Source organism: Panthera leo, chromosome C2 (genome assembly GCF_018350215.1).
Source record: "Panthera leo isolate Ple1 chromosome C2, P.leo_Ple1_pat1.1, whole genome shotgun sequence".
In the NCBI taxonomy this organism is placed as follows: domain Eukaryota; kingdom Metazoa; phylum Chordata; class Mammalia; order Carnivora; family Felidae; genus Panthera; species Panthera leo.
This window is the reverse complement of record NC_056687.1, coordinates 19,894,217-19,917,541: the sequence shown is the minus strand read 5'-3', so window position 1 is coordinate 19,917,541 and position 23,325 is coordinate 19,894,217. Positions and strand designations below refer to the sequence as shown.

The following is a 23,325-nucleotide window of genomic DNA, read 5'->3' as shown; positions in this document are numbered from 1 at the left end:
GTTTGGATAGGTGTTCACTCTTTTCAGAATTGTAGTATATTCTTAAGAATAGTTTTCCTTTTGTTCTGCATGTTATCTACATTTGCACCGTGTATGTACCAGGAAACAACAGAGGAGGAAGTTTTAAATACGATCTTTTATCATTTCAAAACCCACTGAAGGTTTATTTTATCATAAAATAATATTCTGTCATAACAACACACCTGGAAGCCAAAATGAGTTTTATTAGTGTCTTATGCTATTTAACCAGGAAATAAAGGATGCTATTATAAGAAAATACCTGATGAAACATTAATTCACTAATTTGTTTATTCACCAAAAACTTTTTTGTTTGTTTGTTTTAGAGAGAGAGAGAGGGCTCAAGTGAGCTAGAGGCAGAGAGAGAAAGAGAGAGAGAGAGAGAGAGGGAGGGAGGGGCTCATGTTTTTACCCAAAGTAGGGCTGGAGCTCACCCGAATTGGGGCTCATGTTCACATGATGTGGGACTCGAACTTGCTAACCGTGAGATCATGACCTAAGCGGAAATCAGATGCTTAATGACTGAGCCACCCAGGTGCCCCTATTCACCAAATACTTCTTAAATTAAAGATACTTATATTGCCATATATGGTTCCAAAGGTGGCTCTGAATGGACAGACAAGGTCCTATCCACATAGGAACTTCTGCTCATTCTATAACCTGCTCCTCCTCTTTCTCCTTTTTCTAGTATCTTAAGCAACAGATTAAAAAAAAAAGTTTGTTTGATATCCTTGATTGTCTCTATTTAAAAAAATATTTCCTCAATCCTTGCTGTCTTTATTATTTTCTTTATTCTCTATTCTCTTTGGGGTAATTTGATCTTATTTTTCTAGATTCATATTTTGAAAAGTGAAGTCACTAAGATTTTTTTTCTAGTAGTATTTAAAGCTCTAAATTTCTTCTAACTTCCGTTTTATCCACTTCCCATAAATTTTGATATGTTGCATTTTAATTGTAAGTTTCTTTAACTTTAAAATACATTTTAATTTCTCATTGAGGTGTTTTCTTGGCCTTTGGGTTATCTAGAAGTATGTTATTCAGTTTCTAAATATTAGGTGATTTTCCAGATATTATTTTGCTGTTGATTTAGATTATCATTGTAGTTGGAAAACATATTGGGTATGACTTGTTTTATGTCATAGAATCTGGTGTATCTTTCAAATGTTCCTTGAAAATTTAAAGAGTTTTCTGCCAACTTTAACTCTAGTGTTACATGAATGCTGATTAGATCGATGTGTTTGATGGTGTTATTAAATTTTTATATACTTGTTAATTTTTTTTCTAATTTTACTATTGACAGTGTTTAAAAATCTCTGCTTTTAACTTTGGACTTGTGTTTTTCTCTTTAAACATCTATTAAATTTTGCTGGATGAATTTTGAAGCTTTGTTATTAGGTAGGTAAATATTTATAGATATTATGTCCTGTGTTAAATTGACCCTGTTATCACTATGAAATGACCCTCTTTTTTATGATGATCTTCTTAGCTCTAAAAATTAATTTTTCAGGGGCACCCGTGTGGCTCAGTCGGGTAGGTATCCAACCCTTGATTTTGATTCAGGTCCTGATCTCATGGTTAGTGAATTTGAGTCCTGCATCGGTCTCTGCACTGGCAGTGGGGAGCCTGCTTGGGACTGTCTCTCTCTCCCCTCTCTTTTTGTCCCACCCCCACTCATGCTGCCTCTCCCTCAAAATAAATGAACAAATAACTTAAAAAATAAAATAAACACTATTTTTACATATATAAACATAGCTACTCCAGCTTTCTTTCTGTGTTAAGCATATGAGAGATTTTTTTCATCATTTTACTTTGTAACTTGTGTCATATGTTAAATTTTTTTTTGTTAGAACCATATAGTTAAGTCTTACTTTTTTAAAAAATCAAATGTGATAACGCATGCCTTTTAAATGAAGTATTTAGGCCATTCATATTATTGTGACATTTTCTTTTGTTTGAAAGCCTTCTTTAAAATGTTTGTATTGTTTTTGTGCTGGTTATGAAGATTTTGGGTTTTTATATATTAAATAAAATCTTAATTTCACTTTACTTATGAAACAGATATTCACTAGGCAAAGGTCGGGTGACAGTTTTGTGTTGTTTTATTTTGGTTTGGTTTTTCAATGATGTTAGAATAATTCAGATAAAAGAATATTTTTGTTTTGGTTCTTTGAAATATGTATTTTAAAAGTACTGTAAGACTTTTCTACTAATTTTATTATTTATACCATTTCTTTGTTAATGTTGTTTGATCGTATTTTTTTTCTTTACTGTGAGTTATATTTTCCTGATCCTTGGAATGCCTGGTGATTTTGATGGCATGCCAGATAAAGCGAATTTACCTGGTTGGCTGCTACATATTTGCATTCGTAAAAGATATTCTTGAATTTTTTTCCTGTTTTCTTTCTCTTTTTCGGATGCAGTTAAAATGACTTAAAGTCAGTCTTCTTGGGTCTTTGTCTGGATATTTCATAGCTATCAAGGTAAGGTCGTTCTTATTACTGGATCCAATGTCCATGAATTAGGAGGCTTTCCACCGGCCCTGGGTGTGTTTTGGCACAGTTCCTTCTAATATTTAGACCTGAGGTAGTTTTTTTTTTCTCTGGCATCAGGTGACTCTGTACCTGTGCCCTAATTTGTACTCAGATCCATTATGTATGATGAATTTCAGATCTTCAGTGTTCTCTCTAGGCAGCTTTTTCTTCTCTACCCTGTGCTACAAACTCTGGCCACCAGGACTTCCCTGAATTGCTATTTCAGTTTCCTGAACTCAGGGGACACCTGAACTGTGGCTACTTCCTGGGTTTCTCCTCCTCATGTTTGGGATCTCTCCGGGTAGGAAGCTGGGACAATTTTACAACTCAACGAATTTTTCTTCCCTCCAACTCTTAAACATCACCAAATTTCTCTGCCTGTAATCAAGTGTGTTTTGTGGACCACTATTTCATACATTTAGGTTACTCTTTCGGTTGTTTCCGATGGGAATTTGTTTCCTGTTATTCCATTAGAAACACTTACTTTCATTTTTTTTGTTCAAATTTCAATTTTCAATTTAAAAAGTATGGCAAAACTTTAAAAATGTAACCAACATCTATATCCCTTTCACTTAGATTATTTACTTTTTAGTATGTTGCCATATTTTCTCACTACATATTTTTAAATCATTTTTTTCCTGAATTATTTGAAAGAAGTAATAGAGAGCATGATCTCTCACTCCTTAATACTTTGGCAAGTAGCTCATAAGGAGAATCATGTAGCCCAAATAACAAAAGCATTCTGTTATTCCAATGATGTAAAAGCAAACATCGCCTGATGTTTCTGTTTACCAAAAGAGAGGAAATAAATTCATCAAGCCAATAGTTGAGAATCAGAAACTAGGCATTGAATTAATTTGTTCTGAATTAGATATTGACATCTGGAAGATACACGCCAGCTAATGAGAGTAGGGGTGATAGAAAATAATAAGAAAGCAGAGCTTAAAACATGCAGTCTTTATAAATTATGTGATAAACTCTGCATTGCCAAGAATCTGAGGAGTTAAATATTAACAGAGTTTAAATGAAGTGTCTTTGTATTCTTAACTTCTCTTATTTGCTAGTTTGTAGAGAATAGATGTAAAGTTGCAGAAGAGCAAACAAAGCAAGACAGGGGTCATAAACTGTGATCCTAATCTAGGGGAATTATGGTTACCTGACATAGATTACTTGCTGAGAAACATAGAAATATTTGATTTAATAATTATGAGAAATTATAAGGATCAATTGCTGACTAACCAGATACATAGAGTAGAGGAAATAAGGAAAGTTTCAGATATATTTGAACTGGATCATTAGTGGTTTTACTTATTGAAATGAAGAAGATAGATTGGGTTTTCTTTTTTGATGGTTAGGAGTAATGAACGTTGGTTTTTGAGATGGGCAATTAGTAACACCTCTCTAGTAGGTATCTGTCACTATGTAACAAATAGCTCCCAAAATTCCTGTCCTAAAAATCAATGAACATCTTTATCTCACACATTTTATTACAGTTAAGAATCCAAGAGTGGTTTAACTGGACACTTCTGGCTCTGGGCCTCTTATGACGTCACAGTCAAGATGGTGGCTGGGCCTGCAATGATCTGACTCCTTGACCAGAGCTGGAGGATCCATTTCTAATGAACTCAGTCAAATGTTTGCATGCTAATGTTGATTGAAGCAGAGACCTCAGTTTCTCACCATAATTACTTCTTTTTAGAGCTACTTGAGTGTCCTTATGAACAGCACCTGGCTTCCCCAGAATGACTCATCCGAGAAAGAGCCAGGCAGAAGCCACAATGACACTTATTACCAAGCCTCAGATGTCACACAGTATCATTTCCACAATAATATCCTGCTAATGACACACGTCGGCCTCATTCAGTGTATGAGACGGCTACACAAGGCTGTGAATTTCTGGACAATAGGGTCTCTTGCAGGCTGACCATCATAAACCCTGTTTTCCCTACATGTTTATAACCAACTGAAAAGTAGATATAGGAGTGTATTGGCTGTTGAAACTAAATGAGCAATTAGCAGGATATTAGTAGGATAGTTAATATATCCTTGAGTTGGGGAAATGGCTATTTATTCATTGCCATGTCTAGGTAATAGCAGGCTCCTCTCCTGGGTGCCGCTCCACAGGACAAAGTAGAAAACTGACCAAAACACATAAATATTGTGGAGAGCCTGGCTGAATCTCAAGAAGAGAGCTCAAAGCAACCAAAGAGATGCACGAAAATCCTGTCTTTTCTACTGGAGCAGGAGTAAGAGAAGGACAAAGAATAATTTACTTTAATATTTCTAAGAAAATGACTTCTAACTAGAAGAATAAGGTCAGAAACAAAACAATGATCTTGAGTTTGGTACTTCTAACATATCTTGAAAGTATGTATGTGCAATACCATGTCTTGATCTCATTCAAGGAACTAAACTGGAGATAAATAGATTTAAAAACATAACACCCTACACACAACTGAGATTATTAACCTGAGAGTATAAGGAGAGTGAAGTAAAGAGAGAAAAGTGTCTGGTAAACACTTTGTCACAGAGAAATATTTATACTCTCTGTTCTTCAATATGGGAAAATCACAGTGTAACGATCACCAAAGCATTTGACATGACATTGACGGACTTTTTCAGTCATCTTTACCGTGTCTTGCATAGTAGTTCAGAAGTGAAGCTCAGTTTCTTTTACATAAAATAACAAAGATGATATGGCATACAGGTTTTTGTGCACTCGTGCATACACATGGATTAGTCTTCGGAAACCTTTATGAAGAGATGGCTAAAAATTGATGTCTGCACAGGGCTGATACATGCTGGAAAAGGAAATAAGTTTTCGGTGAGTAAAATTGACAGGGTTTTTTAAAACAGAAAATTGTTTTTAAACATACATTTTTGGGGGCGCATGAGTGGCTCAGGCAGTTAAGCGCCTGACATCGGCTCAGGTCGTGATCTTGTGGTTCCTGAGATCGAGCCCCACATCGGGCTCTGTGCTGACAGCTCAGACCCTGGATACCTCTTCATGTTCTGTGTGTCTCTCTCTCTGTTCCTCCCCTGCTCGCACTCTGTCTCACTGCCTCTCTCTCAAAAATAAGAAAAGAATAAAAAAAAAATTAAACATACATTTTAATCTAAGAAGGTGTTTTAAAGTATTTATATATTTATTCTTAACATTTTGGCTTGGCATAAGCAAATGTTATATATGAATTTAGTTTGTATGTTTGATGATCATTGGTCTCTTTTATCATTTTCTCCCAATTTTAAGTAAATACTGTAAGTTTAGAATTCCTCTGCCAAGCATGTATGGAGAAAAGCAGGCTGTGTGTGTCCAAACAAAGAGCAGAGTCTTGTACTCTACAAATTTTGTCATAGTCGTTATGTATCACAATATGGCATAATGCAATCATTTTGCTATTTCTATCTCCATGTAATAAATTTGTAGTTATATTTGTTGTACTTTTTATATAAAATTATGCATCAAATTTCAATAACACTTTCCTATAATTAAGTTAATTGCTCTGTTGTTTTTAATTCAAGAGTCTCTTTCATTTCATTGTGCCCCCGCTAGTGTTTTGTCCTTATAATACTTAAACATAAAAAAGAGCGTTATGTGGCCAAAAATATTTGTGAAATTCTAGACTAAAGCATGTACTGTCTAACAGTGTTCTGGAAAAGAGATGTGAAAAGATAAGCAGTGTCCAACAATAGGTGGGCTCAATACCATGCAAAGAGAATCGGGGAAATAGGGGATATATTTTTTCTTTGTTTTTTTTTTTTTTTTAATGTTTATTTATTTTGAGAAAGAGAGCAACCACTCAGTCAGGGGAGGTGCAGAGAGAGGAAGAGAGAGAGAATCCCAAGCAGGCTCCACACTGTCAGTGCAGGGTCTGATGTGGGGCTCGAACCCACCAATGGTGAGATCGTGACCTGAGCGGAAACCAAAAGTCAGACGCTCAGCTGACTGAGCCGCCCAGGCGCCCATGTATTTTGTAATTTAATATACCATTGAAAAACTTAGTTTTCAGCAAAGTCAGCATCAAAAACTTATTTTTTGCTGGAGCAATTGTTCGAAATGATTTAAATAAGGCAGCTATTTGTGACTGTCCATTGAAATGCATAGTATTTTGGGGGAAATTACTCACTATTATCATGTTTAGAGGATTAAAAGTAATTTGATATGCTGAAAATGCCCAGGAAACTGGGAATGGTTATTATATTTATTGGCATCTAGAGACATCATACAGGATTTCTGTAAATAGTATAAGAGTATACTATAAATAGTATAAAGTATAAATTGTACAAAGGATCAACTGCTATAAATTTGTTTCTTCTAGATCAGGTTAGCAATTTATTTTTTGTGTGTTTATGTTCATATTTAATTAGGAAAATTCAGTATATATTTTGAGATGACTCACTTGCAATTTCTCCATTTCTTTCATTTAAGGGCTTAAAATCCACTAAAATCAGCTGACCAATTTGCCACTTACTTTTGCATTAGAACTTTTTAAAGTTTTTAAATTCCGGTTAGTTAACATACAGCACAATATTGGTTTCAGGTGTACAATATAGTGATTCAACACCTCCATACAACACCCGGTGCTCATCAAAAGTGCCCTCCTTCATCCCCATCACCTACTTAACAACCCCCGTCTCTGGTAACCAGCAGTTCTCTATAGTTAAGAGTCTATTTCTTGGTTTGCCTCTCTGTCTCTTTTTCCCCCTTTGCTCTTTGTTTTATTTATTAAATGTCATCTATGAGTGAAATCGTATGGTATTTGTCTTTTTCTGATTGACTTATTTCATTTCACGTAATAATCTGTAGCTCCATTCATGTCGTTACAAATGGCAAGATTTCATTCTTTTTTTATGGCTAAGCAATAATCCATTATATATATATATATATATATATATATATATATATATAAATATGTAAGTATATAATGTATATAATATATAATAAATATATATTTCATATAAATATTTTATAAATATATTTTAAATATTATATATTGTAAATCATACATATTTCTCTATGTATATTTCTCCCTATATATACATATATGTGTGTATATATACATACATATACATGTGTGTATATATATATATATATATATATATGTATGTCACATCTTCTTTATCCATTCATGCGTCAATGGACATTGGGCTGTTTCCATAATTTGGCTGTTGTAGGTTATGCTGCTATAAACATCAGGTACATGCATCCCTTTAAGTTAGTATTTTTGTATTCTTTGGGTAAACATCTAGTAGTGCAATTGCTGGATTGTGGGGTAGTTCTATTTTTACCTTTTGAGGAACTTCCATACTGTTTTCCAGAGTGGCTGCACCATTTTATTTTCCCATCAATAGTGCAAAAGGGTAACCCTTTCTCCACATCCTCCCCAGCACCTGTTGTTTCTTGTATTGTTGGTTTTAGCCATTCTGACAGGTGTGAGATGATATAGTTTTGATTTGTATTTTCTAGCATCATTTCACAAATTAAAAAAATTTAAAAATTTTTTTTTAATCTTTATTTTTGAGAAAGAGAGACAGAGTGTGAGTGGGGAAGGAGTACAGAGAGAGGGAGACACAGAATCTGAAGCAGGCTCCAGGCTCTGAGCTGTCAGCACAGAGACTGACGCGGGGCTCGAATTCATGAACAGTGAGATCATGACCTGAACTGAAGTCAGACACCCAACAGACTGCGCCACCCAGGCACCCCTCATTTGACAAATTTTAAAATGGTTTCCTACTTCATGTTTCCTTACAATCGCCTTTTTATAGAGTTACCAATTCTTTAAACCCACATACTTTAAATATCCCAAAGCTTTTGTATGTTTTACAATTGTCTTGAATCTTATTTTTTCTTTCATTCAGATTTTAAATTAATAGTTGTTTTTGTAGCAGAAGCATGGAAACAAAATGACTTCTAAGATAAGTTCAGTTTGCACAAAGATGTATTGTCTTGCCTAAAGCATGATGATAAATGTTTAAGTTGCTCGCTCATATTGTTTTATATTTTAATGCCTCCCAGACCATGCAGCAGCACATTTAAAACTTAACAGGCATGTGCAGTAATGAATTGAGACAAGTATTCCATGGTATTTCTCTAAGAATAATCTCACTTCTAGCAACATCTACTGAAGTCCTCATTAAATTAAATGATTTGTTACTTTCAATAGGATTCACGTGACTTCAGAAATGTTGAAGTTTCCAAGGCAAATAAAAATTTAGTCTACTTCTTTAAGGAAAGTGTGATCTTGAAATTTAACCAATCTCATATAGTACAGGTACAGAATACCTTGAAGTCTTACAAATACCTGAAGAAGTTACTGTTAAACCTCAAGAAGTTATTCTGTTTCTTAAACTGTGATTATATTGGCATGTTTTTCTTCCCATGGAATTCTTTAAAACGTTTTTTTTTTCAGTATTTAGTCATAATTAAAATCTCACACTTCAGAGAACTTTCTAGAAGTCTTCAAGATTACTCTAGTAACTCATTCCTACCCATTGTACAAAATTACTAAATTGTATTGAAACAGTTTACATATTCAAAAGGATGTATATGCAAAATACTAGAAACCAATTTAAATGTATGTACTCTTACAGAAATACCTCATTATGGCTTAAGAAAAAAAAAACCTACCAGCTTTAATAACTGATAAAGCATACAGTTGAATATAAGTTTCCAAAGTATAATCAAGAATATAATCAAGCTTTAGCATCTTATGAGTAAATATCTTGAATTTTATGAAACCACATCTATATGTATAGGGTAGTGTTATCTGCTTCATTACCATTATGAAAGTTGACTTGTTAAGCTGTCAAGGATGTGATATGGTAATGAACAGATAATTTCAGATGAATTGCAATCAGTCAACGTTCCCCATAACTTCCCAGGCTTTTCCTCCTCAGATTATTAAGTTAGATATTATAATGTTGTCACTTAATGAATTCAGATCCGTGGGGTCATTTTAGACCATGACAGGAATTTAAAGTAAAATTAATCATTTAGTTATTTCAAAGAAAGCAATGCATTCAGTGTTCAGCATGAAAATGCAAAAAACTTTGTTAAAACTATTGAATATTCCACATTTTTAATAGATTATTTAAATGATCATGTGTAAAGAAAACACTTGTTCAGCCATATACGCTGTATCGCTGTATGAAAAAAATACCTATGAACATAGAAAATATTTGATATATGAAAATTATATGCATGAATATTTATAAGATGTTTATAAACTTAAGGTTCATCTATGAATTCCTTCATGCTAGTACTCAGCGAGTTATTTTGAGGGTAAAAGGAAATAATATATGTGAGATAACTTACTCACATAATTAATTAGCTAAATGGTATATGCTGATGGTTGAGTTTTAAGAACTCTAACGACTAGGCGACGAGGTTTGACGCTGAGCATCACGGAGAGCATGGCAGCGAGCTGCTGGTGACAAAGGAGCCGCCATAACCTCGTCAGTATTTTCAGAAATAATGACTGTTCTCTAGTTATATGAGGATTGTTTCTGCTCCTCTTGTTTTGAATATTTGGACTTTATTAGTCATCCCATCACTCCTCGTTTTCCCCTATTCCTTTAAAAATATACTGTTTTGCTGTATTTATATACTGTCTTTGCTGTTCATTTTTTTTTTTATTTTAGCAGTTGTATTTGGATTAAGCTAAATACTTCTAAATGTACAAAATTTAAGGAAATACACTTTCTGGAAGCTTAATATGTAGACTACTCAAATTGGGATGATGGCTAATAAATAGGTTAACCAAATTATTTCCCTTGACACTGTAACGAAAGTATGATGATAAGGTTGATTCTCTGGGGAAGAAAATAGAAGCGTGCAGCACTGAGCTATATTAATGGTAGGATTGCTGTTTAACAAAATTGTTTTGTTGTTAACTCTCTTTCTGTTTCAAAATTAATAAAGACTCATCTGTTTTCTTCCCTCTCTGTCTCCCATTCCACCCTGATCCCTACCCACCTTTTAATTTCCTTTGTCCCTATGACCTTAGTCATGTGACCTAGTTTATGACATTTGATTGATATGGTTTTGTGCAAGAATATATACCCACATAACTGTGTGTGTATGTACATGTATATAATGAAATACTAAAATACTTGAAAATGGAAAGTGATAAACTGATCTTTAAGTTAAATTCTTGTTTTGTTTTTGTTTTTATTTTATTTATTTTATCTTAGATGAAACAAAGGAAGAAGTGAGAAGTTAAATTTAACTTTTAATTGGTGGCAGGATACAGCCGCCTCCCCCCCACCAATGCCTTCATTGGCACTTGTGGGTTTTTTTTTTTTTTTTTTTGGTTTGTTTATAAAATTCTTTGATACTAAAAGTTATTGAAAAGAAACTTTTGTATTTCTGTATTTCATTAACCGTTAATAGTATGGTGCAATATTCAATTAGAAAATCATAGAGAAATTGTTAGTAAGTAATTTAAAATGATATCGAGAAAATGAATCGGGGTTGTATTGTCCGAATGTAACTCCTCTTAGCAAACAAATCCCTTGGAATAAGGGACCAAAATTTCCTAGAATACCTGACATGGAGGAAAACTTGTGTTTGGAAATGAACAAGAGAGGGGTTTGAGGAAATTATGTATAGATTATGCAAAAGTAGACTGATTATCTTGTACATTACTGATGTAGCTTGCAATTGAGCAGCCGTTCTTCCTATTACAGTTGAAGATGAATTGGAAGGGTGCTTTAATCATTTCCACATTTGAAAGCTTTTATCTTTCTCCATGCTGGCCGGCAGCTCTAGCTTAGATCAGTAAGGTCTGTGCCTGTCCAGATGCACCGTATAATCAGCGCGGGAATCTACCAGGGGATCAAACAACAAAAAGTAATTGGCATGTCCATGGCATTTTTCTCTCTGGCCTTCAACTGCTGTATTCATTCATTTCCTGGTTGTGCTTTTAGTATTTGACACCAGTACCAAAAAGTGGTCATTTGTTCTTTAGTAAATAGGATAATCGTATACAACACCGAAAAAAATAGACATCAAAATGGGCAGCTCAATGTCAAAAGAGCTCTAATCCTCCAATCATTCTCATTCTCTCCTAAACAGCTGCTAGATGAACAAAATCATTTTTTAAAAAGTCAGTGTTCAGAGTGTAGAATTTATTAGTAAGAACCGACCAAGTTAACGCTCCCAAGAACCACTACTAACAACATGGTGGGAAAGCTTCTGGAACGGTTTTCGGGTACTTCTATGTGCCATTGCATGAAGATAGGTTGGCGTTGCAGAAAGATGTGCTGTTTTTCAGCTGGCACGTATTTCCTTGGCTTTTGAATTCTTAGGGAACATTCTAATACGGGGGAGAAGGGAAAGGCAAAGGGCAAAACGTTGAAAAGTCAAGTTGGCATTTTCTATTAAGCATGGAATCAAGTCTACTCAGTGTGATATAGCTGGAGACATGGCAGGACAAAGGAGGAGGCAGTGTGGCTGGGCCCTACCTAGCTAGCATGTGCTGGAACTGCTCCATATTGGCTCCAACAGTGACTTTTGGAAAATTTTACAAGTTAGTTGTTAAAAACACTCATCGAACACTGAGTTTTACCAATTCAAAATAAATTAAAATACACTAAACATGAAAGGAGTAAGCACTCCAACTTATACGTCTACTCCACGTTCAATAAAGTTACACGGCTTAAAATCATGCATTGTGGTGGTATTTGCACCAAGGACACGAGCAAAATGCATACTGGTTTATTTTTTTTCCTGTAAAACCAGTTACGAAATATTTACCAGCACATAATGGCTGGACCCGGAGCCCTACGCTGAAAGTTCAGACCTTATTCTTCAGCTTCTAATGCTAAGATGATCTTGCAAGCTAGAACAATAACTCTCCGTGGCAAAAGATAAAAATGCATGACTACAAGGACGTTTATCATCAATGGAACTTGGATGTGGAATTAAACTTATATATATAGGAATTTAAAGTGACTTATCTTAGGTGTGCCTGGGTGGCTCAGTCAGTTAAGCAACCGACTTGGGCTCAGGTCACGATCTCACAGTTTGTGAGTTCGAGCCCCGCGTCGGGCTCTGTGCTGACAGCTCAGAGCCTGGAGCCTGCTTCGGATTCTGTGTGTGTGTGTCTCTCTCTCTGCCCCTCCCCTGCTTGTGTTCTCTCTCTCTCTCTCTCTCTCTCTCTCTCTCTCTCTCTGAGATAACTAAATATATTTTAAAAAATAAATGAAGTGACATATTCTAACATATGACCCGTATCCAGTAAAACACCATTGTTTAAATATAAGTCATCCTCCTTCTGAAATTTTTGATGGAAAAGCCTTTCTGGATTCTAGTCTTTGTTAATTTTATCATGCCATGAATTTATTTTTAGCAGATAAGAATTAATTTTCTTATATGATCTTATTATGCTGTGATACAATTATGGCAGCTATTATTGTGCTAACATTACAGATTAGGAAATTAATACTCACTGAGATAAAAAAAATCCCCCAAATTTAAACTTTTTAAAAAAGGTACATGCTTCTTGACAAAGACAATAACCAATCCATCTTTTTCCCTCATTGAGCAGGCATCCCTTAGAGGGAAGCTCATGACTACAGTATATTTATTATTCATAAATAATAAATAAGACATCTATGCTTTATAAATGAATACATTTATTAAGCAAATTATATATAATCTCTGCTCTTCTGGAGTGACTATAATATTGGCATAAAAATCAAGACAAGTAAAACAAAATAACAAATCAATAAATGAAATTTCACAAAGTATGGAAAGAACAGTGAATTAAAGCAAAGAAAGTTATACAATTGAGCATCATTAAAATGAGGCTATGAATTGAATTAAATGAGTCATTTTTAAAAGGCCTCTGATAGAAAATGATACCCCTAGATAGCTTAGTCACCTTCTTCCTTTTAATAAAACTTAGATGTCCCCTGAAGATATTGCTCTCACTAAAAGCTGGGGTAGAGACTTTGTTCCTCTCACATGTCCCTACCTGATATACTTTGTGCCAGGAAACCCTGTCTGTCCCCGAGCCTCAGGGAAAAGAATTCTTCACAAACAACCACTCCCATTTCCAAATCATTCCATTTCCTTTCTTCAGATACTGTGGTTGGGATTCTTGCCTTAAGACTGTGCCATCATTGATTACTCATAATCGATCTAAGATAATAATTTGCTCAAAATAATACTAACAGTGTATATGATTATTTATGTTCATGTGTATATCTTACATATTAAGTTCCAAAAATGCCAAAAGAGCTCCCTGGGACTATCTTAAGTTGTTAGAAAACCTAACTCAATAGAGTATTTGTTTAAATATTTCCATTGTGCTAAACACAGAAATCCTGAAATGCAATTTACAGACTTTTTATTTAAAGAATCTCCTCCAGTTTCCTTGTTATCTATTTATTTAATCAGACAGAGGGAAACATAAATACCATTTTTCTACCCTAACAACTGATTTAAAAAGTTTGTGGATTTCTCGTGGCTAATTAGAGATGGAAGTAAGGAAATAATAAGTTTATATTTAACAATAAGAATGCTAATATCTAATTCCCTGCTTATCTTCTTTCCTTCCTCCAAAATTAAACATAGTCAGAAACATTCATATATTAAGATGATTAGAAAAATACAGCTAATTGTTCATCATTTAAAATGAAATGTATTAGAGCCTCAAAGACAAGAGCTACAGGATGATTAGTTTTCAATAAATATACTTGCACGTCCATCAATGTATTAGAATTCTCTAGTTCTCCAAGAATTTGACTTGGAGAACATTCTGCTCACTCCAGGTTTGCTCCCCGCTATAAAATACAGCTTTTAAATCATAAATATTAATCAGGCCCCATATCAAGAACTCCAAAATATTTTAAAATGATGTTATGAATAAATATGCTTTTATCCTTTTTTTCCTTGGAAGGTGGGTAATATTTTAATATGTTCAAAACATGTACAGTTAAGATGCTTCACCAAATACAAAAATTACTAAAACAAGCTGATATGGTTGTGATAATTTGCAAGCAGCGTATTTTTGTGGATCCCATCTCTACTTCATATCTGGGAAATATCTAGAAATATAAAAACGGAAAGAAACGTAACGATATTCTGAAGATGATGGACTTGCCGTGTCACAGTGAAAGCGATACATGTTTCAATGTCTGTTTAACAACTGAAAAGCAGATATTTTGAACAGAGGTGGCTTGATTGCTTTATATGTTGTTGTTCCACGTAGCATTTTGGAATATTTCTAAGTGGGAAGAAATAGACGCAGGAGTGATGTAAGTAAAACGATGTAGTAAGCAGCTTCAAGTACTTCTTTTGTGCATTCATGTTACCAAGAGAGTGAAAAGAGAGCCTACAGAATGACAGAAAATATTGGAAAAAAAAAATCTCTGATAAGGGTTTAATATCCAACGTATATAAAACTTATCACAATTAAACAACAGCAACAAAAAAGGACAAGCAAACTAATGTAACAAAAGGTCAAAGGACTTGACTGTACATTTTTGTAAAGAAGATTTATAAACAGTGGCACCTGCGTGGCTCCGTCAGTTGGCCTTCCAACTTCAGTTCAGGTCACTATCTCCCCGTTCATGAGTTCGAGCCCTATGATGGGTTTGCTGCTGTCAGCGCAGAGCCTGCTTGGGATTCTCTGCGCCCTTTTCTCTCTGCCCCTCCCCAGCTTCCACTCTCTCAAAATTAAAAAAAAAAAAAAAAACTTTAAGAAAAGATATATAAACAGACAATAAACACATAAAAAGATTCTCAGCATCATTAGTCACTAGGGAAATCGAAATCAAAGCCACAATGAGATACCACTTCTCATCTACTAGGATGGCTATAATTAACACATACAAACAAACAGCATGCTTTAGTAAAGATGTGGAAAAATTGGAACCCACATACATTGTTAGGAATAAAAATGGCAGGTCCACTGTGGAAAATATTTTGATAGCTTCTCAAAAAGTTAAATATAGAATTACCATATGACACAGCAATTCTATTCCTAAGGGTTTGCCCAAAAGAATTAGACACAGGAACTCAAACAGGTATTTGTCTCCAATGCTCATTGCAGCATTATTTAAAATAGCCAAAGGTAGAAGCAATCCAAGCGGCTATCCACAGATGAATAATAAATGAAATGTGGCAATGGAATATTATTAACCACAAACAAGGAACGAAATACTGATAAATACTCCAACATGGGTCAACACTGAAAACACTATGCTAAGTGAAAGAAACCAGATATAAAAGGACAAGTGTTGCACAACTCCACTTCTATGAAAAATCTGGAATGGACAAATTCCAAGGACGGAAATGATTACAGGTTATCAGAGACTGAGGGAAGGTGAGAGTGTGGCTTCATGCCCAATGGATACAAAGTTTCTGTGTTGGGTAACCAAAACTTCATGCCTGTTGCACAACAATGTGAATGTAGCTCAAGTCACCAAATTTTACACTTCGGATGTTTAAAATGGCAAATTTCATGTTATATGTTACCAGGGTAAAATATTTAAAAATGGGATTGATACAGAATCAAAAACTTGACAGCTAGAAATTAGCCCAGAGTGTTCAGCCAAAATCATATCAAGTGTAAAACGTATAAAATGCAGTTTGACGTGAAGATATTTTGAAAGTAAGGCAAGCAAAAGTAGCTTAAGAGCCATGTTTGTTTATTTTATGGATTCTGGAAAATCAGAACTCATAGCATGTTTCCCTGGGATACCTTTCTTCAGATATGCATGAAAGCAAGCTGTTCCACTGTATACGCACACAGATGAGGTTGATTCAGAGGGATGCAAAACAAGTCTCAGAATGTAAATGTCACATTGAGGGCACCTAGCGTTTGACGTGCTGGCTTGCCTATCACAGTGGGACATCTAGGGGGCACCTCAATGAAGGGAACGAAGTATGTGAACTGACTCCATAGGTTGAATTTGTTCTCCTGGCTTCACCACCTTCGTATCCTTATGTGTTTTACGATGTTTTCTCAAGATAAGGTAAATTTATATCATGTGAACCTGTTTCTCTGGAAGTTGGCATGAAAACTGCCAAAGATGGATTCAAAGATGATGTCACTATATTAGCAAGCCTCAATGTCACCACTCCAGAGTGAACTTATAAACATATTCCCTCAGAATAGGCAACAAAATCATTCTTTTGAGGTGCTCCGATTACATCTCATAACTTTTCTATTGATTAATCTACTCCATCCTCCCTAGACCCAAATCTTCATCACGGAGTCAAAATATGTAAATCGAAGATTTATATGTGTATATAAATCTAGGTTTATCTTCATTTTTACACTGGAAATGCATCTAGGTACATAATACATTTTAAGTGCAAATTAACGTTAAAAAGTACAATTGGCGAGTCGATTTACTGGGGGAGGTGAATCTAGCAACACCCAGAACAAGAAGGCTCATAGAAAATATGGAGAATGTTGACTACAGAACAAAATTTGAGAACAGGAAGAACAAAATGCCACCAAAATGTCATAAGTAAATTGCAAATGATATCTTTATAACATATCTTAAGCGTTATATTCACCTACTTAATCATATTTAACTTATCACGCATATATGGAGCTTAAGAAGAATTAACATTTAAAAAATCAAAGCAAAATAAATGTGGGAACACATTATCATGGATTAGTTATCAGATATTACTGAAACAGAGTTAAGGTAATAAACAGTCGGTCCTCAACTTTTGCACAGCTTCCTGTAATAAGTTAATGTGTAAAATATGTTAAAAGAGGATGCAAGGAAAATTGAGTAAAAGAATGATAAATGGATTTCACATAACTTTTTTTGTTTTAACTAAAATATAAGAAAAATATTTTACATATCCAAATTTTAATAGCCATGATTAATAAAATATTAGAAGACTAAATCCTTTATTATTAGCACTGAACCATTTTCCATCACATTCCTGTCTGACTTCCCTAGAGGCAGTTATTACCATGAATCAGGTAAAGTACCTCTTGACCACTCACCCCACGTCTTTCTCCCTGTGATCTGCACAAGCCAGCAATGGGTATCAGTTAAAGCTTTCATAGAACACACATTTCTTCTGCATGAAAGGCAATAGTAAGCATTATTTCAGGAAATCTGCAAGAAGAATAAAATAAATCTATTGGAGAAGTAGGTATATACCACATCTCTAAAGATAAACAGATACTAATTTCAGTTATAGTTATTATTTATTAAATATCAAACACAATTTTAAAACAAAGTACATGTATTAATTATTTCATTATATTTCTCTTTAAAAAATGCACAATGTAAGCAGCTTTATTATCTTTGGTTCACATAAACTTCTAAAGATCCAGTATATGAGAAAGGCTTGGGGTCAACCACAAGACTATCTTATCTTACTTATGAAGTGGGTCCTATGGAAAATTCTGAAATAAATTTGGCATCGATTTTAATTTTTCTTTTTAATTAGATTACGTGCGAACTACTCTTTAAGGGCAACTTATTTATATTTAGTTAGATACTTCTCTTGTTTTAGCTGAATATCTTGGGGAAAATAGGATAGATAGGAGTGGGATGGATTAGAGACAAGGCAGAAGACATAAGAAATTCTCATAATGGCATAGATTTTGGAGTAATTTCAAACATGTAAGTATCCCAAGATCTTTCATAAGAATTCATTGGCGGTGGTTCAGTAGCTTAAGTGTCTAAATTCGGCTCAGATCATGATCTCACAGTTCGTGAGTTTGAGTCCCATGTTGGGTTCTGTGTTGACAGCTCAGAGCCTGGAGCCTGCTTGGGATACTGTGTCTCTCTCTCTCTCTCTGCCCCTCCCCCACTCATGCTCTGTCTCTCTCTGTCTCTCAAAAAATAAATAAATGTTAAAACAATTAGAAACATAATTCATGGGTTAACCTTTTAAATCACTATGAAGCTGTCTCTGTTTATTGTATATGAAAAAGAGATATTTTATGTCATTAGTAGACTTTATATATTTTTTCCCTTTCCTTTTAAGCTTGCATACTACTTTATGTAGGAAACCTACTCCTGAAAAGACGATCAATTAATAAATGAACTTTTTTACAGGTGACAATGATTGAAAACATATTTTACAAATTAATATGAAATTACCATTGTAAAACTTGAGTTTGAACATACCAATTATCTTTAGAATATGGAATATGTTTTAAAATAAAGAACAAGAATGAGCAAGCACAATATTGAGGTGGCTTTATCAGTAGCTTTTCATACAAATCTCTAAATCATGCTTCAACTCTATGTATTTAACGTAATCCAGTGCTCCCATTATGTTTGAATGATGGAGCAACATGGCACATTTCTACTCATGCAAATATATAATTTAATCACATTGTATAGAATGCCAGCTAAAACAAAAATAGTTCAATATCAAGCATCAACAAAAAATGCTACCTTGGAAAATTATTCAAATAAAAGTGATGTGTGAGAAATTTCATGCTTCGGTAATTTGTCAGAACAACTGATATATATTTAGACATACATGAATATACTTTACACCCACATTTTACCTAACCTGCTCATTTTAACACATAAGCCAATTAAATTAAGTCATTCTCAAAGTGATCTTACATTGCTAATTTTCACAGAAATAAGTCAAGTTTTTCCTAGTCTCACTATTCTTTAAGTGGTGGTCACATAGTGGAAGAAACTCAAAGTGAATAAGCACGTAATTAAAGATAAAACATAAAAATAAAAGCTACAGTTTAGTAGCTCTAAGTTTATTGATTTTTGTATATTGTACTTTTTTTGGTTGATAATATTGTGACATTCAGTAACAAATTTCTTCATATAATGGACTCACTGCTAATATCCAAGTAATTCTAGTATTTTCTATAATATTTTTTCAAAAATGTATAATGAATGCCTTTCTATTATAGTATCCCAGTGTGCTGATAAGATCTTATTGGTAGGTATAAAAACTCCTCTGCTCACCAAGAAAATCACTATGATCACACTTATTTTTTTTCTGATGAAATTTACCCAAATTGATCTTGGAAAGGCAAATGTTTATCATCCATTTATTCACACATTCATTCATTTGTTCACCAAATATTCCCTGGAGATTTTCTCTCTGTCAGCATTGTTCTACAGCCCGTTTTTAGTGCTGGGACACACACAATATTGCCCCCGTGACTTCTGTGGGAATAGCCCAACATTAAACAAAATAAATATTTGAACTACGTAGAAGTTTACAAATATATTAGATCTGTGGCAGGATGAGAAATAGTGTTTTGAGAAGTCAGAGTTCATTAGGATATTATTAAGGTGATAAAGGAATTCCTTTGAGAAGGTAATATTTTATCAAAGAAGGAAGATAGTGATGTGATTCTCTAGGGGAAGAGCATCCAAAGCAAAGGAAAAGAACGTACAAAATGTCTGGGTTGGGGGGCATCCTCTCTATTAAAAAAAGACTTCAAAGGAGTGGGCAAAAGGGAGAGAGAAGCAAATACAGACAAATGATGCAGGGAGAAATTGTACTGGCCATCTCAGGCCTCTGTATACATTTTGGTGTTTACTTTCAGGAAGAAGGGAAGGGGGGAAGCTATCGGTGGGTTTTCCACATGACATGGCTTCTGTTTTCTCAAAATTACTCTGACTGCTGGGTTGCGAATAGACGACGAGAGAACAAGGAGGGAAGCAGGGTGACCAGTTATTACCTTCTCTTGGATCCTGTGAAACATCATGCAGACTCTCCATCAGGGATAAAGCACTCATTTCACAAGTTGCTGAGAGGGTTGGCGGCTGATGGCTTCCAGATGAGTCGGTGTGAGGAATTTCCCTTGGCTGGAGGAAGACGCTCACCCAAGGCTTACACCTGGCCCCCGAACTTCAGTTCAGTTTGTCTCTGAAGGGTTATCCCAGTCTAAAACTTCCTGGATGGTTGGTAAAGGCTTCTTGCAACTGAGTCACATTCCAACTTTCTCCCTCCCCCTGGTCATGCTCCCAATTATTTTTTACAAGTGTTGTTCTAGAAAGCCCTCCTCAATAAAATGTGTGCATATGTCTCCATTGCAGAGTCTGTTTTCAAGGTAACCCTACCTGGGACAGATTTAATTGCAATAATCCAGGCAAGTCATCAGGGCGTGACCAATGATCTTTATATTGCCTGATCCTTTGCTTAATACCTGCCCATCACCAGGATTTGACACTTCTGGTTTCTCTCTTCTTCTGAGAGGATTTGCTCATTTGGTCTTCAGAATATTAACTTCATCTTATTTTCCACTTACACACATGGCCAATCCTAGTCAGTGTTCTGTTTCATTCTTCTTCACATTCTGGATTCTAAATGTCACAGTGTCTCAGGGTCTGGTCCTTCATCCCTGTCTCTTTGGTAGCTACCTTCATTCCCTATACATTGACGAAGTTTCAAGTTTCTCAATTACACAGGTGAAAATACTTGCTGTCATCACTTATTCTTTTCTTCCTTTCATACCCTATGATGAGTCTTTCAAAAAATCTTGTTAGCTCTACCTTTGAAATATATCTGGAATTCATCCACTTTTCATCAAACCATTGTCTCCATACTGTCCCATTGACCATCGTTCCACACCTGGGTTATTTTAATAGTTTCTTAACTGATCCCCCTGCTTCCATTTTTGCAGATGCTAGTGAAGCCATAACTGCTCTTTGAAATCTTAAGTTAGATCTTGATACTTGTATTTACAAATTTCCCGGTGGCTGACATCTGACCAAGAGCAAAACCCAATTGCCGCACCATGATTTACAAGACCATGTCTGATCTTCTCTTGATGTGTAGTTGCTTGAAAAGCTGTATGAAGACCAGAGGCTGTAGAGAAACCAAAGCTCTCTCTAGCCCACATCAAATACCAAGATTTTATCATAGACTTCTGATTTCAGTGGGGTATGTGTGTTTGTGTGTGTGGGATGCATCTAATTCTACCAGTGCCAGAAAGATGGAGCCGGGGTGAAGATTCTGTTTTATCACATTGTTATAGCTCAGCACTGATTTCACCAGGTGTGAGAAGTCAGTGATTGCTTCCTTGCGCAGCATAAGACCCAAAGGGCCTGGGTGGATTCCTGGAAATCTGTCGTCTCAGATTTCCAGGTCTGTATGCACCCCCTAAGAGTTAAGCATGGGAACAGTGAGCCACACGTCCGCCAATCCTGTCTCTACAGCTGTTCCTTAGCGAACGCACTCAAGTAGGTCAACATGTAGGCTGCTTGGACACTTGCTTTTGGCCACACAATGGCTCTCTACTTTACTTTTTGAACTTTATTTCTTGGCATCCTTGTCTTTCCTCCAGTGTGCTCCAGATTCGCAGCTTCCTTGGGGATTTTTATGCTTAATACACAAGATCCCCGCTGAGGACCTTTGCTTTTTCTGCTCCTTCTGCCTGGGATGCTCTCCTTCCAGTGAATCTGAGACCTAACTCTCTTGGTTGCTTCAGAATTTTAAACAAAATATAATTCTTCGAGAGGCCATACTATTACTTCAAGGCTTTTGCCCTGACTCATTTCATTATCATATGATTTCTTCCTTCCTGCTGTTAACCTTAACAGTAAAATTTAGTTATTTTTACCAGCAAAAATAAGTTACTTAGATACAATTACAATTCAGGATAAACAAACTACGGTGAAACCATAAGCCCAGAAAACAAAGGAGAAGTACAACCCAGTACAGCGGAAAGGGAAGAGTTGAAAGGGCTATTATAAACAAAACGCCCCTTGGAATAAACTGAGAGCTTGAAATAGAACGACTTTTCATTGGCTACCTTGTGACAGTCTCTCACTAGTTGGGCTGTGGTCAGAGGAGAAGGAAAGTTTTCTTCTTCTTGCAGGGATAGTATGTAGTTTGGATTTTCAAGGTACACCTCTACCTGTTGGTCTGCATTTGACTAGGAGCGATAGGGTGTAACGGCTCCCTCGCTGCTGCCCTCCAGACTCCATTCCCTTTATTAATTTTCTCACCACATAACCATTACTCAGTATCAGAATTGTGTGTTTTGCCTCTTAGAGCCAGCATCGTTGTCTCTTGTACAGATAACTTCTTATAGCTAACTGAGTCTACACTGTAACACCTAGGATGACCCAGAAGTGCCAGAGAATTTGTATCCCTCTTAAAAGAGCCCTTAACTCAAAACTGACCTGCTTGCAATGACATAAGTCCCAGCTCCCTTTTCTCATATCAGGACAAACATGTAGTGTAACATACCCCAGAGCTCTGCAACAGATTTACTGTAAAGCCGGTGTTTATGGGAGTGTGACTTTTTGACCTTCTCCCATTCCATACCTTGCTTTGCCATGTCTGCCTTTACTGGTCTCTCTGGGAGTCTCTCCCTAATAAAAGGCTTGCAGATGAAGGTTGTCTCATGTCTGCTTCTGGGAAACCTGACTTAAAACAGTGGGTAACAGAGGTGGCCTGGGGGCATGGAATATATTTATATGATTCTGAAATTGGTTCTCTCATCAATCACATAACAACAGATTGGCCAATGGATGGTACTAATTTCTGGCATATTATAGGATCACAATGGATCATTATTTTATATGTCCTTATCTGAGATGTGATCAGCTGGGATGTAATACAAGCATGAGATCAATTTCAGGCTGTATCTATAGAGAGATATAGGAGGAATGACAATTACAAGGACTATGGGATTGATGGTCGCTGTGTCCCACTAATGCATTAAACAAAGAAAGTGATAGACTCAAGTAAACCAATTAATAATCGAATTTATGGTAGGAAAGTTATAAAGTATTCACATAAGCATTTAAAGACCTATACTTTCCTGCAATTGAAAGAAAATTGATTTGG

At 35.4% G+C, this 23,325-nt stretch overlaps 1 long non-coding RNA gene across 2 annotated transcripts; it reads right to left on the bottom strand.

Moving 5' to 3' along the window:
- Positions 1 to 366: 366 nt before the first annotated feature.
- LOC122230075 lies at positions 367 to 20,783 on the bottom strand. Of its 2 annotated transcripts, XR_006207273.1 has the most exons (4): positions 20,207 to 20,783; positions 17,531 to 17,645; positions 5,182 to 5,350; positions 367 to 514 (listed from the first exon to the last, which is right to left on the bottom strand). It is a non-coding gene; the product is annotated as an uncharacterized LOC122230075 (long non-coding RNA). The 2 variants fall into 2 exon arrangements; XR_006207272.1 differs by lacking the exon at positions 367 to 514 and having other exon boundaries at positions 5,161 to 5,350.
- Positions 20,784 to 23,325: the final 2,542 nt, after the last annotated feature.